Below are 26095 nucleotides of genomic sequence, written 5' to 3' on the forward strand. Positions count from 1 at the left end.
GTCGTTAAAAAATAGAAGCTGTCATTTAGATTACCTACCATTAGAAATGCTGTAGTGTTTTCTTTTTATAACCTACATTTTCATTTTACTTCATTATATGAGTAATGTAAAATAAAACCTTAACCGTTTTATGCTGATTTGTGTATGAAAAGGCTGCTTAGAAATTATTTTCAGTCATTAAACTAAGGCTGTCGTAAGGTATTTAAGTTGCGTTGCAACTAATTGAAAACAGAATCTTGTTAAAGAAAGATACTGGCAAATGTCTTTCTACGATGTGGATCGGAGGTCCTTTGTGTAGGACTGTTGGAAAGTTGTACCAAGGGTTCCTTTACAGTGGACTATGAATTTATAGTAATTTCAAAATATGGTTAACGTGCATCAATATACATTTTTGTAAGTAGAAGACTATAAGAAGTTTGTGAACCATTGTAGGTGGCTCCTGCTTTTGGAAGAGTACTTACTGGGAATAAATGTCAAACTGAAGTCATACACTTAAATTATTAAGGAAACACTTGAATGCATCTCTTAGCATTTACATTTCTAATTTTTTTATTTTAGTGTATGTGGGTATAATTTAAGAAGATTGAACTTTTGCATGAAAGGTTTAGCCTATGGTGATTGTTATGTTGTGTAGTTCTCATTAATCTGTTGGAACTGCACATTTGAGGACAACCTAAACTTTGGGTTTGGTGCCTAGAATGATTCCATGCACCCCCACAGTATATGTTGGCCTAGAGACCAACTAGCTCACAGGGCTATGATCGGCCTCCTAAAACAAACAGGGACTGCATAGGTTCTAGCAACCACTGAACATGACAACCCTGACCCCTCAGGGATCATGGTAAAAGATCTAGAACCCTTTTGCCCAGTCACTTGTGATCTCCTGTACGCAGATAAGTATACAGAGAATACACAATGAGATGTTCTTAAATCTATTTATTGAACCCAACGTTAGTCTTGAATAGAATAGATGTGCTGCAACAATCAGTACACAGAAGCCTATGAAAGTGATTACAAGCCCAAAAGAGTAAAAAGCAGATATTGTCCCACCATAGTGCTAAAACAGTATATATATGCTGGCATATAGAACAAGGTAGTAATCAGGGCTACCCCTACTATGCAATCCCACCTCTATGTGAGTCTAGTGTGGGTATGTTAGTGCATAGCCAAGAATCCCCCCACTAGATGATCCAACCCCATTACCTGGTGGACAGAAAGTAGGACCCTATCTTGGTCACAGGCAGGACACTCCTCACGGAGATGTTAGGCAGCGATTTGGCAAAGCATCAGCATGCGAGGAGTTCTTGGTGTCAGCAGAAGTGTCTCCTCTGGCTCACCCCCGGAAATGTTTATTTATTTATAATAAAATGCATCCTTGCAATGTATATAAAGATTAGCATTGTTATGGGATAGCAGATATCCCTGTCACCCAGTGGATAAAAATATAATGACATTTTACAGTGTATGCAAAGGCATCATGATAATGTTGCGTGAAGCGAAATGTATAAGCAAAGCAGTTTTAGAGAAACTAATCCAACATTACCACAGCGAATTTGTGCAAAAGGTTATTGTGAAATGTTATGTTGCAGAAAGAGTACAATGTAAGAAAATGGGCAGCATTGCTACATGGACCTAACTCAGGCACATAAAAGTTATGCCCAAATAAATATAAAGTATATTAGCTTAAACTTTCATTTTGGTTGAAAACTACTGTAGATTATTCAGTATTGTAATCTCAGCTACAGTGTATAATATGCAATCATATATTTATACAATTCTATCAATAGTTCCCATTATTTTTTCAGTTCTTTTACAATTGTAACTTTTCAAAAGGAGCAATGCTACACCGTATTTGCTTTTTAAAACCTATATTTGAAATGTAAAACAATTCTGTAGAATCCACTACCTGATGGAATGGTAAGATATACCTGTCACAATAGTGTGCCAAAGAAAGGGGTATGTTTCTAAATAACTTTGTCAGCAGTAGCTGGAATGCAAATTTGAAAAATGTTTATGCAATAAATAATTATAAAAAACGTATTTATTTTGCTAATGTTGCAGAAAAAGTGCATACGGCAATAAAGAACAAAATTGAAAACATTCCATTGTGTTTGCGCACCTCTGTGCCAGAGCATTTTAAAAAAAACTAAAAATCTGCATTACTAGTACTCAAAATTATGATCATAAAATTGCTACTAGTAGATTTCCACTATGTATCACAGAGTTCCTCGGCTGGAGCAAAGAACTACAAATGCAAAAAAAAAAGGAACCACAATACCCCAACAAAATTTCACATATCTGACACACATTAACCCTACCAAACCTTAACTATATCCCACACCCTAGGTCTCCATATCTTCCGTGTGGTCTGCCTCACTAACAGGATGCCTCAGACCAGATACAGACTCGAAGACGCATTCTGCCTCACTTTAGAGGAAGAGAACGTTATTGAAGAGAAAGCTTAGGTATCGTTGTACTTGATTATTAGAGTGAATTAAACATTTGTCCACATTCACCTTCAGTACATCATAGAAAGTGTCAATGTGACTGGAGTTGTCATACTCTGTCAATGCATTGGGGTGGATGTAAGGAATGTGGGTCCTTAAGAAAAAGGGGAAGGACAAGTGTAGGCAGGTGAATGAGAAGCTCTTAAGAATATATGTGTTGAAGGATCTACCTGGAAGTGGATTTTCTCCCTGCTCCGTCAATGCACCCTGACCTGCATATGTGCTGTCTCGTTGTTGGAATCACAGCATAAGGCCAGGTAAAGAACAAACATTTATGACATTTTATTGCTAAATTTTACACGCACATATCTCCAACTTTCACACAACCCTGCATAGGTAGGCATGTAGACACACATCTCCCCATCCTCCAATTATAGTTTAAGATATTATTAGCTAATAAATCTATGAGCATTTTAATCATTTGAACAGTCACCATTTCAATTGCATTTGTAATGTCTGCTGAAGCAGTACCAATATCTTCAGTGACAGGGCAACAAACAGGGAAGTTATCCAATCACATCTCCGCCTACCTGACACGCGGGTAGGAAAAACATATTTCTATGGTACTTCCACAAAGTGCCTTGCTTCTTTTGATTTCTTTTATCGTGAACACTGATGTGACTGTAACTTTATTACTCATGTTTAGATTACAGGTACTCAATATACACTTACATTAATATTCCATAATGTGATCATCTTCATGTCATATACATTTTTGAAGGTCCTGTCCTATGTGGCCTTTCCATCAGACAACTACCACCATTGATAAGTGTAAGAAATCGGATTATTATTTGGGTCAGGTGAATGCCCACCTCAAGGATAAATCACAACTCTTGTCAGGGTGAACTTTCACAGTCACTAAACCTGCACTTAACCCCTGGTAGATAAATGGCACAGAATGAACAGACTTAACTTAGGGCACTGTATAAAGTGATTTTGCAGTACCAAAAATAGTAATAACAGCCAAACAAAAAGCAACACAATATCCAAATCAAAACAACAAAAATACAATAAGGGAATGAAAGATATGAATTTTAGGAAGTCAAAATATGCCAGAAAGCAAAAAGCAACAATGACTGTATATGGGTCCAGTAGAATGGGATCAGTGATGGAGTCCTGGTTGAATACAAGAAATAGATTCATACCTGTTACTAAGTCTGGAAATTAAATAGTTTCAAACAGTTTCCAATCTTTCTCCTAGTGCCCCACCCAACTCAGAAATACTCTTCTAAGGCCCCAAAGGACTTCAGCAGAAGGCGGTTAGAGGCTCACGGGGTGTCAAGCAGTGGCCATCAGCAAAGTTATGTCCAAGTTCAGTTGCTACTGATTAATTTAGCAATCAAGAGAAAATGCCTCTGTAAGCTTGTCGTGTGCTTGTAGCCACACAAGAATTTAGCCAACTGGAAGTTGGAGTCAACGAGTTTGTTCTTGATTCAAGAAGAAGCAGGTCCAGGCTTCCTCTCAGTTCACAGACAGCAGGTACAGTCCTCTTCTGTTCTTCCACAGGGCCAGAAAGTGTTCTGAGGATTATATCTTGGGGTGCCACATTTATGGTGGGGATCAGCTACTGGGTGGAGATGACTTGTTCATAATTCTTGACAAATTGGGAAATGTTCCTGTGGCAGTACAAGCTACTATGTCAGTAGATCCTATTTGCTTTACTGAAAACAGGCCCAAATGCCAAGTGCCAGGGCATTTTCAAGATAGCTAAAGTCTTCGGCCACACTAAACTTGGGCTCCGAGGGCTGAAGATGTATCAGATCCAGAATAAACTTTATTTGGTTATAAAAAGCATAAAAGAATGCTCAATATAAAAATATAATTACAATTCATCACACTATCGGCTTCCGTTAAAATAACATGTTCCTACAGTATCTCAATAATAAAAGAGATATCGTCTGCACGATCACAGTATAAAAATGTCTACCTCAATAAAAACAAAAGATTCATGCAGATTTCAGATACACTAGACTTGAACATATCAGATTACAAAAGTGGAATGTGCAAAGTCTGCTAAGACTGCTTATATTCATAACAATCTCCCGCAAGTCTTCCATCTATTTAAATATGTTTTCACAAATACTTTTACAGATATGAACCTATAGCATAACAATTGTATAGGATCATCAAACTTGTCACAATAAAGTGCTGTTTCCCCACTAGACTCCTAATTCTTACAGCTACAGAGATGAATTTATAAATCATCAAACAAGTTTGGTTTGTAAGAGCTGTAAGTAGAGTTTGGCAGGCCTGCACCTCCTAATGTTTCAAGAACTTAACAGCCGGATTAAGATTTATTTCCTGGCTGCATCATATCTTTTACAGAGAAATAAAAAGTGCAGCATAGACTGCACTGAACACGAGTCACAGAGGCACGGTTCAAAGGCAGAGGAAGTGAAAATATTGCTCGGGAATTAAACTGAAAGTTGGCTATATTGAACCTGAACCTCACAAGATAAAATCTTTGTGAGTGTTGGAGTGGAAATGAAAGATAGGGATCCATTGAATCTATTGTCACTAATGGAAATATTCCATACGCCTTCTTCTTTCCCATCAAAAAATCTTCTCTTTGCCTCTTACATGGGGCTAGATAATCCTGTTTCAGCTGATGCGTGGAAACAGTTGATATAGTCTGTGGGTAAACAAAACAGTCAGCTCTCCCTAGTATGGCGAGTGGTTCCTTTATGTATCTCAGCAATGGGATTCTATGAGCGTGATCAAGTGATACATAATAATTTATTATATTTGATTAAAGTAGGGTCTCTTGCATGCTCCAAATTAAGTACCATAGTAAGAGAGGGGTTAGGTAAATACGGTCTTCCAGGGTCCATAAACCTAGCTCCGATTGCCAGAGAAATATCGCCAGGCTGTTGGGCATGGATACGTTTCTATTCCCCATGGATACATTCTTGTTAACCTGAAGTTTTGAAATGTCACAGTATCCACAAATCCCAGCTCCATATGTGAGAATAGAGTGATAACATGCTTCATAGAAATTAATCATCACACACATCTGTTTGTAGCCCAGTACCTCATAAAAACTAACAAGCATTTGCAATGCAAACCGGTCTTGCATTTGTGAGAGTTAGAGGTATTAGCACTATAAATGATAATGTGTTTTAGCCATGTGTTTTGGATTGGAGTGGATGTATGTGGTGTGGAGTGGAATTGTGTGGTTTGGAATTGTTAGTTGTGGAATTGAGGGTGGTTAAATTGTGAGGCGTGGATTTGTATGGGGGAATTATGTGGCATGGTGTGTAAAGGAAATATATGGAGAGTAATTATGTGGTATTGAGTGTATTGGAGTTATGTGTAGTAGGAGTGTGTGTCAGAGTGTTATTATGTGGAATGGCATTCTGTGTGGTGGGGTGGTATGTTGTGGAGTCTCATTATATGGTATGCTGTTGAATTATGTGGCATAATGTGAAATTCTGTCATGTGAATTGGATGTATGTGGTGTGTTGTGTAATTGTGTTGTGAGTTGAAATATGTGGTTTGTTGTCAAATTATGTGGTGTGGAATGGAAATGTGTAGAGTTGAACTGTGTGGCGTGAAAGAGTGTGGCCCTGAGTGAAATTATGCTGATTGGAAATATGTTGCATGGTGTGGAGTGTATTTGTGTGAAATGTGTTAACACGTTTGTAATTATGTTTATTCATTTTTAAAGAAAGACAGCCTTTGATTGAGCACACATTTACAAAACCTTATAATATGTAAAGATGTGTCCAAATATCAAAACAAAAACATTCAGAGTCAACTCCCAGAGACAGTTATGTTAATGAACTCAATGGGGGGCTTGAACAAAGCACATTTATAGTGGACATTGTTCCAGCAGAGGGAAACTTGTTGGTCTTAGCCCCAAACCAAAAAGGGGAGAGTTTGAAGTCCTCAGCCAGCAGACAAGCACAGTACCAGATGGTGCTAATGTACAGGTTTTTTTGAATGGGGGAGGCGGGAGTAATGAACAAAAACAGATGTGGGGAGGAAATGGCTAATTAGAAAGGTCCTTACCGCTTTAGTTCTAGTACTATCCTACTGGGATAAAAAGGGGAAGTGGAGAAAAATGCATAACACAGTTGTGCTGGAGACTTGCAGACAAACATTGTCGAACAGAGTAGCTCCCTGCCTTTTAAGTACTGTTACTCTCTGAATGTAGCTAGTGTGGTGGGAATGTTTTGGTAGCATGTGAAGCTCTTGGTTTTTAAATCATGCAGTTGCGATTTAGACTCAGTCAGTGCTGATGGTGCCAACTGTGGGTTGTTGGTGCTCAAGAAAGAAGCTACTGACTCACAAGTGTGCAGAACACTAGCTTAGGCTCCAGTACTGGGTTTGGACTATTAGAGGAATTCAGTGCCTGACGCTTTGGTCAGTAGACACACTGCACTGGAAAAGCTGGGCTTGCTAGCCAGTTTATAACCAGCGAACTCTGGGAGCGAAGTGAGGAGCTTGGCAGAACAGCGAAGGCAGCAGGAGGCATTGACGAGATCATTTAAGGAAGGCTCACAATCCCAAACCACTTTGCAGCAAAAGCATAACATATTTCCTATTTACCTTGCCTTCTGTTAAAAACTATAGCAAGATGTCCCAAGTGACAGTACTGGCATTTTGAGAAAACATTATTTATAGTGAATCATGGGAGGATGTGGCTCACCTGGTTAAACTTAAAAATGATACAAAATACAATTTCAAACCTTTAACAAATCCATGCATTGGAACTGTTCAACACTCATTTTGCAGTCGCATTATCCAGTGATCACTTCTAATCTAATTGTCAGTGAGTGCAGTCGTGGCCAGAGCGTCCCAAACCAAAACACACAGTAATGCAAGCAACTTCAGTGACACCTAGTCTCATCAATGGAGACTCCAAGCAGCTCTTCAACATAATCCCTTGATCAGTGTGAGCATATGATGAGACAGTCACAAGAGAGACACAAAAAACAAATAATCAGCAGGGAGAGCCCAGTGGCAGTGTTTAAGGAACAGCTGGACCCCAGACGGCAGACCAGGTTTTTAGTGGCAATGGTAGAGCGGGGAGAGCTCTGGAGTGGACGGAGGAGGCTGAGCAGAGCAGCGAAGGCAGCAGAAGGAGGAGGGAGGAAGTGTCTGCTGAAGTGAGGGTCATCCGAGCATATGTCAGGCTGCAACCTGCCGCTGCTACTGGGCCCCAGCCCCCTCCTCCACGGGGACAACTGTATATGGCATCAATAACACAGCTTACTGCAAATGCCATGAGCACTGCTGGGCTGGTGGTGACACCAACACGGTGAGAAAGTGCTTGGCATGCTGGGACATGTAGTGCCTGCAACTTGTGCATTTGGTGCTCTTAGAGCATAAAGAACTACATGACCCTAAATTCAATGGCACCATATTATTTGATTTCTGAGACCAGGTGACAATACGAGGAGCCGCAGGAAGTTGAGGAAAATAGCAAAATTAATATTAATTTTGAGTAAACACTGGTAGATGTGGAGGGCATGCAGGAGGTGGGAGAGTTGTGGGAGGAATGAGGGACAGGAAAGCAGGAAATAAAGAAATAAAGTAGTCAAGTAGTCATCCAAATGGCCGTAACCATACAGTAGTTTTAAAGGACACTGAAACAGACATGTGAAAGCAGTAGGCAGCTGTAAGCCTGCATAAATTTATATATATATATATATCTATATATATATATATATATAGATATATATATATATATATTCACTGAAAAAACCATAGGTTATAGACCATATATAGTTAGGAATTAGCATTTAAAAAAGCCTTATTTTACTCACACAAAACCATTGAAATTCCATATATAGTTAGTTGTACTAACTATATATCGCGCACCCGCAATCCACTGCTGATGATGTCACATATTACATCATTCATGACATGGTCAGTGACATCACTGATGACATCACTGATGACATCTCAAATGACATCACTGATGACAACATCCAGTGACTGTATGTTTCTGTAAAGTTAAAATATGTCTTATATATTGAAGAATGAGTGGATGTATAAGTGTCTGGATGAAGGATTTAGTAGGTGCATGACTGACTGTATAAGTGAGTGATTAAATGTGTCTCACTGAGTGCATGGGTTAGTGACTAAACTGTTTTAAATTGTGCACCATTGTGTCTGTTGTTTTGTAATCTGATGCATGTGTTGATCATTAGCTATATGACTAACTATATGGGTTATTGATTAGTTGGCCAAGTATTTGTATGGGAGACTGAGTGTGTGTGTGGGTGTCTGGGAGGTGTATGACTCTGTGCATAGATGTGTGAGCAGTTGATTCACTAGATGTATGGGTTCAAAAGTGCATGTGGAAACAGCTGTATGGGCGGTTTACTGTGTGCATGAGTGTATTGGTGAGTGAATGGATATCTCAGTGCTACATGTCAAAGTAAGTACATATGTAAAACACAGTACATGTGGTAGTTGACATATATAAATAACTGTGCATAAGAGCCAGTGAATGTGTGAGTGGCTGTATGGATTATTGTGAACTTGTATCAGGGATTGTATAACAGAGTAAATATGTGTTATATGTTTCAATAAGTAAGGTGTGTTTAACTATATAGTTGAGGAAATGGAGGTGTGATTGATTCTTTGCAAGACTGATTAGGTGTGTGAGTAACTCCATGGATGAGTGACAGTCTGTGAGTGTCTGTTTAGACTGAGTGTATCTAAGGTTATATTAGAGTCTGAAGAGGTTCATCGTATCATCACATGAATGATGTCATGAGTAATGTCAAATGAGATGTCATCAGTGATGTCATCAGTGATGTCATTTGAGATGTCATCAGTGATGTCATCAGTGATGTCACTGACCATGTCATGAATGATGTAATATGTGACATCATCAGCAGTGGATTGCGGGTGCGCGATATATAGTTAGTACAACTAACTATATATGGAATTTCAATGGTTTTGTGTGAGTAAAATAAGGTTTTTTAAATGCTAATTCCTAACTATATATGGTCTATAACCTATGTTTTTTTCAGTGAATTTTCAAGGTTTTGTAAATGCTAATTCCTAACTACATATGGTCTATAACCTATGGTTTTTTCAGTGAATTTCATAGGTTTTTTAATAGCAAATCTTTATAAAAATAATACATTTTAAATCGAATTTTATATTTTATAATGTTTTTATTTATTTTTTATATTATTTTTGGTGCGCTCCCGGGGCGCGGACAGGTGAACGCACGGGTAAGCGCAATCTTGCGGCGCGCCCCGGGGCGTGTACTGATGCACGTCCCGGAAGCGCTATTGCCGCGAACGAAAATAACATCGTGACGTATCGCGTAGCCGCCACGCCTTGCGTCATAAGACACGTATCGCGTAGCCGCGAGATGCGTCTTATGACGCACCGCGTAAGCGCACCCGGAAGCGCATACGATCGCGCAACGTAAGCGCCCCGATGCGCTTATGATACACGCCCGGGACGCGCCCCGGGGCGCGTAGCGTAAGCGCGTCAAACCATGTGACTTTAAAATAACACTTTTCATTGGTTCAGAACTTTTTTTTCCAAATTTTGTGAAACCCACCCATTTCTCTCACTATTGCTTTGTACTTGGAGAGAGCAAGAGCTGTTCTGTCTACTCTATCTCCTACTTTTCTGATCTCCAGCAATGGCTGCAAGAGAGTCATCCAGCAGTGATTCAGATGGATTTTTAGATGAGGACCCTCCTCAGCAAAAGAAAAAAAACCATTTCATCTGGAAATTTTACGACATCCCTGAAGGACAGAAAAAAGTCAACGCTCCCAAAGTAACCTGCAAAATATGTGGGAGTAGTTTATCCAGAGGCAATCCTCTGAAAAAATATAGTTTTGGGAATGCTAATTTGATCAGGCATGTGAAAAGAAGACACCCTAACAACTTTGCCAGGGAGAGTGTCAGAGAGCTGGCACGGAATGTACCCACAGATGGCGGCAGCACCTCCACTGGTGGAGCAACACCTTCGGGACCACCCCGTGGAAGAATGGTCCCTAACATTCAGCCGGTGTTTGCAGGCATCAAATTTTTGTGCACGGAGTGTGACGAACTGCTCTGCTATGGGGAGCAGAGTGTTGAACTCATTGCCCTAAAGAAACAGCAACACCGCTGCTCTTCCAGTCCCTAAATTTTCTAATTTTTTTGCTCCTGTTGAGCAGTTTTGGAATCCTTGTTTTTGTTTTTCCCTTGACAAAAATCCAAAAAAAATATAAAATTGTTTTAAAAAGTCTAAAAAAAATATAAAACAACAAAAACAAAAAAAAATATATAAAACAACAAAATAAAAAAAAAAGTTCTTTTTAGAACTACCTCCAATTCATAAAAAGAAGCATTTTTTTTTTTTTAAAAGTCTGTCATTTTTAATCTCCATGGTACGCTCCCCCGTACGCTCCCCGGTGCGCGTACCGGGCGCTCCCCCCCCGCGAAAATTGCATTTTTTTTAAATTTTTTTTTCACCCACGGGAGCCTTTTATGGCCCCCACATCAAAAGTAGGGGGTCAGGGGGGTGTACCCTGCCCCCTTTTGCTCATTTCCCCCCTTTGATTCTTGCCACCTCTTGTGTCTCAATCCTACCGAGACACAAGATGGCGGCCGCTGCGGACTGTTTCGAATGTTTACAGACACCCGAGAACCAATCAGCTTGCCGTGCGCAAGTCGCGTGGCGCGCCTGGAGCGCTCCCCGGTACGCGTACCGGGCGCGGCTCTAGATATATATCTTTTTTTAAACCTAATTTACTCAAAATTCACAGGACCACATATCTTGAGACCTAGCAAAGGCACATCGGGCAAACAATATCTACAATTTTGCCAAGTTTCGTGGAAATCCATTCAGCCGTTCGAGCTAAAAGTGAGGCCAACCGCCCTATGGAAAATTGCATGGCAAAAACATGTTTTGGGACCCCCCTTTTTTCTCGGCCCCCCCTTGACGACCCCCCCCCCCAAATTTTCAGGGGCTGCTCAAAAACAAAATGTTCCATTTTCCTGAAAATTTCAGCCAAATCCGTCCACAAACGCCAAAGTTATTAGACATAGAATTTTCAAAAATCCCATAGAGAAAAAATCCTAACTATATATACCTACTGGCGACCGCCAGTAGGTAATATATATATATATCTATATATATATATATATATATATATATATATATATGTATACTATATATATATATATATATATATATATATATATATATATATATATATATATTCACTGAAAAAACCATAGGTTTCAGCCATGTTATAGTTAGGAATTAGCATTTAAAAAACCTTGGAAATTCACTGAAAAAACCATAGGTTTTATACATGTTATAGTTAGCTGGACATTTCACTCATACAAAACCATTGAAATTCCCCCGTTGTAGTTAGTTCAGCTATCTGGAAGAAGCGGGTGTCACCGGTCTTGCGCTCCAGTTGTTCCGATCTTTTCTTGCCAACCGTTCTTTTTGCGTGGCCGTTCCGCCCGATCAGTCCAAATTCCATCCTCTGGAACTGGGGGTCCCCCAGGGCTCCTCGCTGAGTCCCACATTATTCAATCTATATGTGAGACCGCTGGATGAGGTTGTCAGGCATTGGGGTATGACCATGGTGTCTTATGCCGATGACACCCAGCTAGCGGCTACAATCAGCGGGGATGCGGATGTGGACGCCCCCAGATTCCAGAACGGACTCCGGGCGGTCGCCAGCTGGATGACTTCCAACTGTCTCCAGCTGAACGCAAGTAAGACGGAGGTCATGGTCTTTGGCAAGCACACGGAACTCTGGGGTGACAGGTGGTGGCCATCGGACCTGGGCTCTACACCTGTCCCGGTCGTTGAGCTAAAAAATCTTGGGGTGTGGCTCGATCCATCTCTTTCTTTCGAATGCCATACTAAGCGCACGGCGGCCTGTTGCTTTGGCATCCTGCGTGGACTACTACCCGTACTAAAATTTTTTGATGCGAATACTAGGCAACTCATGATCCAGGCAACTGTGATGTCGCAGCTCGATTATGCCAACGCCCTATTACTGGGCCTAAACCAGGCTGAACTCACCCGCCTGCAGCGGGTACAGAACGCAGCGGCGAGAGCTGTCGTGGGCCTGCCTAGATTCTGCTCTACAACCAATACTCTGCGCACGTTGCACTGGCTTCCGATCGCTCGAAGGATCCAGTTTAAGGTCCTCTGTGTTGCTTATAAGATTATCAAGGGATCACCTGCCTTGATTCTTTCCAACCTCCTGTCCCGTTATATTCCAGGCCGTGCTTTAAGATCCTCTGACCTGGAACTTGCTGTTGTCCCCCGGTTTAAGCGCTGCCGGGCCGGCGGCCGCTCCTTTCAAGTGCGTGCCGCCGTGTTATGGAATTCCCTTCCCTTCAAGATTCGTGCCCTTGGGGATCTGCTATCCTTTCGGCGGGCTGTAAAAACTTTTTTGTTTCCTTAGTTTCTATGGCCTTTCTTTTTTCTGTTCTGTTGTGTTGTGTTGCTACCTTGGCGGGTGCCAGGACGCTCCTTCACTGGAGCATCTGTGCGCCTAATAAATAAGTTTAACATAACATAACATCTATAACTGTGGGTAACCAAAACAGTCAGCTCTCCCTGCTGATTATGTCACATATTACATCACTCATGACATGGTCAGTGACATCACCCATTACATCACTGATGACATCTCAAATGACATCACTGATGACATCATCCAGTTAGTTTGTGTCTTTCTGAAAAATAATATTTTTTATATATGTATATCTAAAGGTCAATGGAAGAATAAATGGGGAAATAGGTGTCTGAATGGATGTTTTTTTTGTAAAAATGTTTGCGTAACTGACTTATTAAGTGTATCTTAGTGAATAGATGTATTAGCGAGTAATGTTTAAATATGTAAATATCTGTATCAGTGTCTCACTTTGTCTATAAGTGGCTGCATGGGTTGGTGAGTAGCTATTTGAGTGTCTATATGGGTTATTAGTTGTTTTTTTGAGTATCAGTATGAGTGTCTGTATGGTTCGGTGGGGGATATTACTTAGCGTATAGATGCATGAATGAGTGACTCACTGTATGTGTTTTGAAGACAGCATGTGTGCAGGACTGTATGGGTGGATGAGTGTGTGTATGGGTATGTTAGTGAGTGAATGACTGTCTCAATAGTGTCTTTATGAGTAACTACATATGTATTAATCTAGTATATGTGGTTATTGATGTATATAAGTGATTATATGTGAGAGTGTGTTTCTATAAGTGATTGTTTAAGAGAGTAAGTATATATACGTTTCTGTAAAAGTAAGTGTTGTGGTGTGTGCATAGCTGTATATGCAAATAAATGGATGTTTGATAGTTTATTTGCATGTGTGAGTATGTTTGTGTGTAACTCTATGGATGAGTGTCGGTGTGTAACAGGATGTATAGGTGTATGAGTACTTATGATAAGAGAGTACATGTATGAGTGACTATGAAGAACTGTTGGTGAATGAGTGCATGTGTATGTAGATTTTGGAATTACTGAATAGGTTGTTCTAACTGGTATTTGTATCTCCATTTTTTTGAAAATGTTAGTTTCTATTTTTGAATGTGTGTATCAAGGGTTCTATTACGCTGAGAGGAGGTCTGCCACTCTTTCACAAGGATGATGTCATCAGTGATGTCATCAGTGATGACATTTGAGATGTCATCAGTGATGTCATGAGTGATGTCACTGACCATGTCATGAGTGATGTAATATGTGACGTCATCAGCAGTGCATTGCACGCGCAAGTTATAGTGAGTCCAACTAACTATAACGTGGGAATTTCAATGGTTTTATGCGAGTACAATTTCCAGCTAACTATAACTGGTGTGAAACCTATGGTTTTTTCAGTGAATTTAATAGGTTTTTAAATGCTATTTCCTAACTATAACTGGTGTGAAACCTATGGTTTTTTCAGTGAATTTCATGGGTTTTTTAATAGCAAATCTCTATAGGTATGAAATGTAATATTTTTTATAATAAATTTTATATTGTATAATTATGTAATATATATATATTTTTTTTTGGCCAGGAGCGCTCCCGGGGCGCGTACAGATGCGCTCACTGGTAAGCGTAGTGCTACTCCAGCAATGCGTCACTTTTGCGCTTACAGATACGTCAGAAATACTGACTTATCTGTAACTCCTTGCGACATGATGCGTCATACATTAAATATGACGCATCATTGGTGTCGCAAGGAGTGCGCAGTGAAAACTGACGCATCGCTGTTTTCATAAATAAGGCCCTCAGTGTGCTTCCTAATCTGAGGTAACACAGGTGACATGATTGTGAAAGGTTCAAATATTTTTATGTAATCATGCACACACTATTTATTCCTTCTCAAAAATGTAAAAGCCATTGATTTGCCCCAAAATCGTTTTTTGAATAACATTTTAGAAACAGAGCGCAGGTCCTATGTACAAGCATTCCATTTCAGTTCTGAAAACTCACTATTTTACAAAATACATTTCCTCTCTATTGCAAACATTCCTACCAAGCATTACCCAAAAAATGACACAAACCAACAGCAAAGAAGCTCAGTCTGCTTCCTAATCTGAGGTAACACAGGTGACATGATTATGAAAGGTTCAAATATTTTTATGTAATCATGCACACACTATTTATTCCTTCTCAAAAATGTAAAAACCATTGATTTGCCCCAAAATCGTTTTTACAATAACATTTTAGAAACACAGCGCAGGTCATATGTACAAGCATTCCATTTCAGTACTGAAAACTCACTATTTTACAAAATACATTTCCTCTCTCTTGCAAACATTCCTACCAAGCTTTACCAAAAAAATGACACAAACCAACAGCAAAGAACCTCAGTCTGCTTCCTAATCTGAGGTAACACAGGTGACATGATTGTGAAAGGTTCCAATATTTTTATGTAATCATGCACACACTATTTATTCCTTCTCAAAAAAGCCATTGATTTGCCCCAAGATCGTTTTTTGAATAACATTTTAGAAACAGAGCGCAGGTCCAATGTACAAGCATTCAATTTCACTACTAAAACCTCACTATTTTACAAAATACAAATCCTCTATCTTGCAAATATTGATACCATGCATTTTCAAAAAGCATGACACAAACCAACAGCAAAAAACTCAATGTGCTTCCTAATCTGAACTCTCTATCTATATTGAATGAATCATAACTCACCTTTACAAATGCTTTGGGAGATTGAGAACAGTGTCAGATTAAGCATGGGCGGATTTTGCGGATTCGCAATCCGCGAATTTGCGGATTTGCGTATTCGCGGATTGCGAAAATACGCGAAATCCGCGAATTCTCGTGGATTTGCGTATTTTTTGGGGGTGTGTGTGTTCGCACGGGTTTCTGCAAGTTCGCGAGGGTTTTGTACAATTTCGCAAATTGCGAACTTACTTGTCGGGTCGCCAGTTTTGCGAACTTGTTGTTTCTACGTGCCCAGCCTGTTTGCTAAGATTTCTTCATCACTGCCACCCTCTGTCACCACTGGCACTCTCTTTGGTCACCCATGCCACCCTCTGGCTCACCCATGTCACCCTCTGTGTCATCACATCACCCTCTAGTTCACCAGTGTACATTATTGGGGCAAAACAAAGCACTGCCATCCTCTGTCAACACTGGCACTCTGGTTCACCCATGCCACCCTCTGGCTGGCACACCCATGCCACCCTCAGTGTCATCACAACACCCTCTGATTGACCACTGAGTGAACAAACACCTGCTAAGTGCTTTAAGTTTTGCAAACAACAACACCTGCCCTGCCCCAACTGACATTAATGAAGGTTGGCACCTGCTTGTCTGCTCCCTTACCTTTTTGTTGCAAATGCAATGTAAATAATTTTTTTTAACAGGATGCAATGGCATACTTGTAACTATTCTGTGACTGTCAGAGCAGGGTCACACAATAGTTGCAAGTAGGCAACCGGATTCTGGAGGGCCCCTTCAGGAAGCACTACAGCCTGGTAAATGGTTACAAATGATGAGCTCGAACTTTTGCACCTGCTCGTTCGTTTTGCTTTTGCAAAACTCGTTTTTCGGTAATTTCGCCCTATTCGCGGGGCGCGTCGTAGTGCGAACTGGCCCGTGGAGGCCGCGAACTCGTGCGAGTTACCTCAAGGTTGAGTATGGGCGCCGCCATTTTGTTTGCGTGACGTATTTCCGTTTCCGCCCGCTATGTGTAATCTCGCTCGACTCGCGCCTTGCGAATACAAGTTCGCACGAGTTCACGAGAGAAATCGCGTGCGAACTTACTTACGCGCACGTGATCGGGCCGCCATCTTGTTTTTCATTCATTCCTATGTGTCTGGGTATGGTGTTTCTATCCTTTGTATATCTCTGCCATCCTTTGCTTGTTTTAATATTTTGTTGATCTATTTAACTTATTTTCTATCCCTCTATTTTTCTAGATCTATATTTTTGTGTTTTAGGCTACTTTTGTTTACTTTTGAACTACTTTTTAAAACTTTTATTTCCTTCTTCCCTACTCTTATTCTTTTTCATTTTTTCTCTTCTTTACTGCTAACACCTGCCCAGAACATGGTCAAGACAGCTGTCAAGCTGCCCAAGACGGGCACCGCAGCCCGTGCCCGGCTCCCGTGTGGTCGCTTGAGGGCGGAAATGGTGGTGCCCCGGGAGATCTTCAGCCCTGAGGAGGTGGGCGCACTTGTTTTTTATGTGCAGCGCCGTCTCCCCAGGACCATCGCGGCAGGCGGCAGGATCGCTGCTGGTTACACCAACAGCCAGGAGCGACGGAAGCGGTGGGGGCAGGTGTGCCGGGCCCTTTTTAAGATCACGGGGGTCCAGCGCACCTACAATCAGGTGACCCACCGCTGGACCGACATCCTGGACCGAGAGCGTGACCTGCTAGACGTGCTGGGAGTGGAGGTCCCAGGGCTTGGTGAGTAGTAGTAGCAATTTTTTCATTACTCACTACTCTGTTTTTTCTCCTGCTCTATGTGGCTGTGTTATATTGCAAATGTTTGCTTTAACTTTTTTACAAAGAGCAATAATGCTGCTGGTGATTACATTGATAGGAGAGGTAAATTACTATTTCAAAATCTTCTGTGCATTTCAGGTGCACTGTTCTCCTTCTCTGTGCCGGTGCCACTGCTTATTTGTTTTCTATTTTGTGTTCATTTAATTGGGCTGAGTAATGTATGAGTGTATTTTACAGAACTGCGTAATGCTAGACACAAAGGGGCAGATTTACAAGCCCCTTGTTCCACGTTTACACTGCCTTACCTGACGCACAGCGACGTAAACGTGGCGCATCCCTGGATGTCATGTACAACGTGATTCATCTAAGGAGATGCGCCACGTGAAGGCCTGGGCCTGCGCCACAATGGGTGCGTTCCCACGCAGGGGGGGGGGGGGGGTGGGGGGTGCCGGTCAGGCAGATATGTGCCTCGCAAAAGTGCCTGCGTGAAATCTACAAGATTTAACGCAGGCACTTCCGCGACGCTGCTATGTCAATTCTTTATACCTGCTTGCTTGAAGCAGGCGTAAGGACTGATGCGGTATGTTGAGTATTATTGGGCAGCCCTGAGCACTGCTATAGTTGCATCGCGCCCGCGACGCGACTCTAGAGATGCGCCCCTATTCCGTCACGAGATGCGTCACGCATCTGCCTACCCTTGCGCCAGGGTTTGCCGCATTGTAATAGCGGCGCATCTGCCGTGACGCAAGGTTAGTTTTGCGTTACGCATTTGTTCTGGTGCACATCTGGAGGTGTCCAGCTCAGAACTCGTAAGTATGCCCCTAAGTGTCAGATTAGCAATTACCTGCGCATCCCTGCAAAGTGTGCGGCACGCCAGCACCACCCATGGTGCGCCGTATTTACAATGCGGCACACCATGGTCCCAAAACGTCACCGAAGCGTTACGCATCGGTGCCGTAAAGGCGGCTCATTGATGGAGTTGCGTTGCAACGATGGCGCAGCTCCAGCAATGCTGCATCAAGCCGTTAGTCTGCTTCATGCAGGCGCAGGGTTTCAGTGACGCATCATTGTCCTAAATGACTGATTGAAATTTTATATATTCCCCATAACCACTTTTAGCATGCGTTCCTGCGCAGGAACGCCCTCCCTTGCGATGGAATGCTCCCTAATGGCGCAGGGTTTTAGAATGGGATGCATCTCCCATATGCGTCACGTTGTTAATATACGCCACACCATGGCGCCTCTCTTGTTGTGGCGCTGCGTCACAAAATTGACGCAAGAATGGAGCAAAAGAGCTGCAAGGGGCTTGTAAATCTGCCCCTAGAGTAGAGGCTCAGGTGCAGTCCTTCCTTTGTAGCCCTCTTTTTGGATGAAATAGTAGGTTCTTGTTCTTTCTAAATGTTTGATTTGGTTGACAAGGACATCGGCAAGCAGCAATCATCAATGTTTTCTGTTATTTCTTTCATGTTGTACATCAGGTCCGCCCAGGGGCAAGCGGACCGAAAAATCTGATGCAGCAGTGGCTCCAAAGGAGGAGGATGCAGGCCAGGGCGGCGAGTGCTCCTTTGCTGGCCCCAGTAAGTTTTCATTTAAATATAGAGGACCTATTGTTGTCCAAGCATTCCTAATTTAATTGTTTCGAAATAGTGTTTAGATAGGAGCAAAATCAATAATCCTACTGTTGCAGGGACAATTCTCCACAAACCGAACTATGGACACCAAAGACCAGAGTAATAATATTTCAGAGTGGCGTGTTTGGCACACTGTATAAATAAAGTAAACCTGGTAGTGTCAGCAGCACAGATTCCTCCTTGCAAAAATTGCAAAACTTTTCGCTCAGTCACTCTAGTCTGGACTCTCTGGAGGACTAAAAACCACAGAGTCAATTCAAGTTTAAAAGCTTTATTAAAAGTTTAAGTAAACACATATATTAAAATAAAGTTAGTTGGAAATGGAAAAGTGCTTGGTGCTGAGTTGATGAGTACTGGATTGGTACACATTTCTTGTGGTCGAGCCGAGCTTTCACCTGGTTTCAAGTTGATGTTCCTCTTGTCCTTAGAAGTCCAGTTTCTGTCTGTTCAGAGAAAAATAGTGTGTGTTAAAATTAAGCAAGCATTCAACAATTGTGACAAAAAAATGAAGCAAGACAACAGCTTTCCCTGGAAGGAGGGACATTTTTACTTTAGACTAGAGTAGACAGTCAATTAATTTTTCTGTTGTTTTCACATTTTTTCATTCATAGACCAAATACTAGTGGAATGGTGTAATCTAACATTCTTAAATCTACTTTGTAGGTGGAACATCTGGTGGCGGGGCCAGCTCGGATGTGGTGGTCATCATTGACTCGGAGTCCGAGGGTCAATCTGGGGAGGAGGCGGCGCTAGAGGAGTCGGACCAAGAGCAAGAAGTACAGACTGTGAGGAAGGAGACGGTGGCGGTGGCGAGTACAGGTAAGCTGGATCATGGAGGTACTATCTGACTCTTAGATAGGATATGATGTGTATTCAGTGGTGGCCCAGTGACAAATTACAATATGGTAATTACAGCAGGCTGGGACCGACAGACAGATAGAGGCAGAGACAGAGAGAGAGGAAGACAGAAGGAGAGAGAGAGAGGGAGGGAGCCAGAGGGAGGGTGAGGGAGGGAGACAGAGAGAGAGAGGCAGCGAGGTAGAGGGAGACAAAGGGAGACAGAAAGAGGGAGACAGAGAGAGAGAGAGAGAGAGAGAGAGAGGGAGGGAAACAGACATATCGCCTGGGCCTGGTGCAGATGATACGGTTGCTGGTGTGGTTAACGGCTCAGAGGAAAAATCACTCACTTCTGCCAGATCTCTTTCATATGAAAGAGCACCAAACAAAGGATACAAGTGAGTTGTGGGAAGGGAAATGGTGATTCAAGCGCCCCTCCCTGCGGACGCCCATGATACTGGCCTGAATAGTTTTGTACTGCCCTGGCTAGTTGCTAGTTGTACTGTGACACAACTTCCTGCTGAATCATTTTGTGTTAATCATATTCTTAAAGAGCATTGGTTACAGATTATGTCTTTCTTTCTTCATATAGTTGGCAATACTAAAACCTCCAAACCAACGAGGAGTATGCTGGCTGTACTGGCCCGGCAACGGAGGCTGGAAGCAACTGTTGCCGAATATCGGCGACTGGTGGAACTGGAGGGGGATGACACGCACTCCAGTGCATCAAACTTAACATCATCTACATCCTCCTCTGTTACCCCACGTTCTGCCGGTAAGCACAGTGCTCCAGCGAACCGGAGCCGTGCCGGAAGACGCCACCGCCGAGCAGCAAAAGCTGCACCTCGCAGCACTGTTAAAGGTCGCTTGCGCCGTGCACTCCGCAGAGTGTCCGACCTAGAGGCGGAGGTCCAGAAATGGCACAAATATCAGAATGTGGTGGAGGGCCTCCGCCTAGATCAAGCCATCCTCCAAGAAAAGTATGATGCCCTGGCCCTAAAGCATGATGCCCTGGAGGCCAAACTTAACAGCTTGCATCCCTAGAGTGTCCCTTGCCCCTTTTTTTGAGACTTTTGGGGGGTGGGAATTGGGAGTTGGGTTTTTTGGGGACTTTTGAGGACTATTTATTTGTTGGGGTTAGGGAGGGTCTTGCGGGAGATTATTTTGTTAGGGATATAAATATACTTTTTCAAACTTTATCTGAGCATACCTGTTTTTTTACTACTTTTGAGCTGGGTGGGTGGTGGTTTTGCAGTAATTTCATTTAACTGAACACTGTCATCGTGTTGGTTCACGTGCAATAGGCCAAATGTTTTCCTAAGTAAATGCCTGTCACAGAGTTTGATAATTCTTGAGCCCTAGGACTTTGCTGCTAGTACCACTGTCACTCTCTCGCCTCTCCGAATACTCCATTATACTACCTCCCATCCAAACGCTTATCTTACCTGTAATTTGTGTTTGAGGGCTGGCTCCACCTGGAATTCACAGAGTCCCACTCCTAAAGCGTTCTGCAGCAGGGCCACAACTGGAGTTTCCCGGCGTGGATTTTCTGCAAATCAAAAGCAATCAACATTAGAAATGTGGCAGCGGTGCTCACACAACCCTAAAACCTAGAAGCCCCACAGACAGCACCCCTGAGACAGGCAAGCGAGCAATAATAACGCCTACACGTTCACGTGCAATAGGCCAAATGTTTTCCTAAGTAAATGCCTGTCACAGAGTTTGTTAATTCAAGAGCCCTAGGACTTTGCTGCCAGTACCACTGTCACTCTCTCGCCTCTCCGAACACTCCATTATACTACCTCCCATCCAAACGCTTATCTTACCTGTAATTTGTGTTTGAGGGCTGGCTCCACCTGGAATTCACAGTGTCCTAAGGCGTTAGGGGACTCGTCAACGTAAGTTTCTTCATTGTGCAGAATCCAGGCATCAGCATTATGGGTAATGGATAGGGTGAGTCTGGAGGAGGAGGACTCAGGATAGACGACCAGGACTGAGTTCTTGTCAACTAACTGTTGTGAACCTGAGGAATGCTGCGGCATCAAAATCAAGACAGTTCTGTTGATGGGCTTGTTGTTTTATTGGTTGATTACAGTTTTGTTGGGAATGTGATGAAGCACTTGCTAAAGAAAGACAGACACACAGGAATAAAAGTGAATAAGGAGGACTATTTACAATTAATGAATGATTGAGTCATTTTCAGAACTCGCTGTCAGGGAAGCAGAACTCGTCCTCATACTCTGCTAAATCATCAGTCGGGGTTACTTCTGGTAACTGAGGAGAACTTTCCTCAGGTAGGGCGGTGTCCTCTTCTTCCTGCGTGCATTCTCGTACTCTGTAATCTGGTGGTATGAAGTGCTGGTTCATCTTTATCAAGGTGAGCCGCTCCACATTTGCGCTTGCTTTGGAAGAACAATGGTTCAGGGTAGGCCTTAAGAGGTGAGCTATCGCGGAAGAGATACCTGGACTCCCTTCTACTGCCACGACGTGACGCCCGATTAATTACAGGCGCCAAGACTGCTGCACTGCAAAAGCGACCTTGCTAAGCGAACCCCTTCTACTAACTTCGGGTTCTCACAGTTAAACCCCTCAAAATTCAAATTGAGTACAGCAACATCTACTGTATTGCCAACTAATCATCCTTGCCTAAAAGAGCACCGGCAAGTTTCAGGAGGCTCATCTGTCCTGATGATGATCTAGATTAATATAGATCGAAACGCCGTCGACCCACCCAAGGAATTTCACCCGTTCTATTTGTATATAATTGTTGTGTTTTTATCCTTGTTGTTGTTGTGTGACAGTTCGTTCACTTTGATCACTTATGTCACGTCCTGCACCGTACTATTCACTTGAGCACCTGCAATACAGTATAATTATTTATGTATACCCTTAAGAAAAGAGAGTAAAATAAAAAACTCCTACCAATACCTACTACCTCTGCTCCCCAGCGACTTATTAAGCACTCGCTCTCTGTTCTATTCCTCGCTAAGGACCTCTTAAGGCCTACCCTGAACCATTGTTCTTCCAAAGCATCTCGTTACCCCAGGTTCTACTGTATGGGGTTCCCTTGTTTTTAACAAACAACGCTCCACATTTGCGGGCAAGAGGCGGGACCTTTTGGAAGTCACAATGCCACCAGCAGAACTAAAAACACGTTCTGAGGACACGCTTGCGAGTGGGCAAGACAAGTAATTGATAGCCAGGTTGGTGAGCTCTCGCCATATTTTTCTTTTCCCATGCCAATACGCCAATGGGTCCTCAGTAATATTGACCTCTGTTGAGTCATCCAGATAGGCCTGCACCATTGAAAGAATGTCCTCCCGGATTCCTGTACTTTGCACTTCTGTGTCTTTTCTAGGACCAGGAAACCCTAGCTGAGTTAGCCAACTCGCTTCTGACATATCGCATGCGCCTGGTGCAGATGATACGGTTGCTGGTGTGGTTAACGGCTCAGAGGGAAAGTCACTCACTTCTGCCACAGGCACAGATGCAGAAGGGCTTTTTTGGGACGCCTGATGGCCTGCTGATTCACTAGTAGTACTGTCTTCTCCTACAGTTTCCTTCCGCTCTCTTTCAAAACGAATGGCTGACTGAGCTAGCCAACCTTTGTACTCTGTAACATCCGATGTTTCAAAAGGAATTATTACTTTGCCAAACAATGGCTTTTTGTAACGTGGATCCAGAATAGTAGCACAAATGTAGTGCTGTTGTTTCTTGATATTTACAAGCCGTTCATTGCTAACTAGGCGTTGTAATAATCTCTGCGCCAACTCATGTGCTTCGTTCTTTCCAACGTCCTCTAATTGTGAAGACACCACCTTGACTTGGTGCTCGAGCTTCAGCAACAGTGGGATAGCTTTGCTCAAAGAACAGTCCTCCCTGCTGACGTCACGCGTGAAGACCTCAAAAGGCCGAAGCATGTCTGTCAGGCTTTTAACTAGCTGCCATTGCTCCACCGCTAGCATCATTTCTGTCGTATCACCACCCAGGTTGTAGAAATACTCATTGACTACTGGAAACAGCTCATGCAGACGCTCAAGCATGTAGAAGGTTGAGTTCCAACGTGTTGCCACCTCCTGGATAAGTGCTTTCACTGGCATTCTACGTTCATTTTGCTTGCGCCTCAGCTCCTTCCGGGCCTTAAAAGAATGGTTGAAATGTGTGCATATTCTTCTGCAGATGGTCAGTGTTTTGTCGACTGCAAGTTCTTTTTTCAAAAAATTTTGCACAACAAGGTTGATACAGTGCGCCAAACACGGCACTCTGAAATAGAAACCGTCCACCATGGCCTTAACTACATTACTGCCATTATCTGTAGAAACATAACCAACCTTGCAATGTCTTGGGCGCAGCCATTGCAAGACCTTTTTGTTAAAGTCAGCCAAAATGTTGACTGCAGTATGACTTTTCTCCATGCCAAACATGGCTAATGTTGCATGTTTACGAGCACCCTTAAAAATCTCGATCAAGTCACCACCTGCATTTATCTGTTTTATAACCCCTGAAAAAGAGACCCAGTGTGCAGTGATGCACATGTAATCAAGGGCTTGGCAACTGGTCCACATGTCTGTTGTCAGGTGTATAGTGTGAACAGCACTCTTCTGCAAAGCTGCCCCCACCAACTCAAGCACCTCTTTGTGTAGTGCTGGAACAGCAACCCTGGCAAAATAGTACCGGCTAGGAACCTTCCATTTAGGGGCCAATGTTGCCACGAGTTCAAGGAAACCCACACCTTCGACAAACGAAAAAGGGAGAAGGTCCACCGCTAGCATTTTTGCCAGCTTAGTGTTATAGAGGCGTACAGTTGGGTGGTTGCGTTGAAATTGCGCATCTGAGGAGAACATGGCTGAAATGGTGCGCTGGACAAATTTACGGGATGATGCTGATGCCTTCTTCGACCCACTTCTGATCAGTGTTGACATTTTCCGCATTGGTGTGTCTCCCAGACTCTCAGTGTGCCTGCTATGTGTTACGGAGGGTGTGGTGCTGCCAGGGGTACTGGGTGCAACCGGACACATGTCTGACGCTTCTTCTACCTCCCCATCATCTTCAGATGAAACACCTACTATGGGTATATTTTGGCCACTTGCCCTTTAGGATCGCTTTCCCTTGACGTTTGCTAGGTGCGGAAACCATTCGACAGCGTGCTTTCTTTCAAGATGACCTATCTGGCCTCCGGTTCCATAGTTGGTACCAGTCTTACCACGGCTAACGCTAGTCTTACAAATGCAACAAACGGCTATGTTATCATATTTTTCATGGACACTAAAAAAGTTCCAAACTGGGGACTGGAAACTTCTGGTTTTGCCGCACGAGGTGTTACTGCTGCCAATGCCAGATGAAGCAGTGGTGGATGAGCCTTGCAGACATCTACTGGGTTGTGCAATTATTGCAGCAACCTTACTTGAGGGAGTCGAGCTGGATGGAGTCCCCCTCTGGGGAGAAAATATGGGAGCTGTAGGTTTTGTTGAACTTGTGGTACTACTTGACTGCGTTGGTGGTGCTACCAGTGGCACGTCGCCAGGGTCACGCTCAGCATGACGTCGGGATAGGGTGTAAATGTCTGTCTGCTGCATGGCCGGTGTGGCTGGACTGACATGTGTGATGAATAGATCATTGCTGTCATCCTCTTCAACAACATCAGAATGCACCACTTCATCAAGTCGGACGTTCGGATCCATAAGTATGAGCTTTCCGGGGCCCTTCCTTTTAACATGTGATACCTTTCGCAGCTCATGGTGTGCCTCCCTCTCAGACGTCAGAGATGGTTGCCAATCTAGATCCAGATCATCATCTGATGGAGCGGGGCTTGAAGAGGAACTTCTACACACCCTCCTTGATCTTTTCCTTGCTGGGGAGCTGGGAGAAAATGAATCATCAGGAGGAGTGGCTTCGTCTTCCTGACATGATACCCCGGCTCCAAAGTCAATTTCCTCCTGTGCCCCTACTTCCGGAAGAACAACCATTGTGGGCACTTGCACCGCTCCATGCGCCGCTACATGGGCATCTTCTCTGACCTCTACTTGCAAGTCTCCATGGACCTCTCCTTCTCGGCCTTCTCCTTCTCGGCCTTCTCCTTCTCGGCCTTCTCCTTCTCGGCCTTCTCCTTCTCGGCCTTCTCCTTCTCGGCCAGCTCCTTCTCGGCCTTCTCCTTCTCGGCCTTCTCCTTCTCGGACAGCTCCTTCTCGGACAGCTCCTTCTCGGACAGCTCCTTCTCGGACAGCTCCT

This window comes from Lissotriton helveticus, chromosome 3_1 (genome assembly GCF_964261635.1).
Source record: "Lissotriton helveticus chromosome 3_1, aLisHel1.1, whole genome shotgun sequence".
NCBI classification, from domain to species: Eukaryota; Metazoa; Chordata; class Amphibia; order Caudata; family Salamandridae; genus Lissotriton; species Lissotriton helveticus.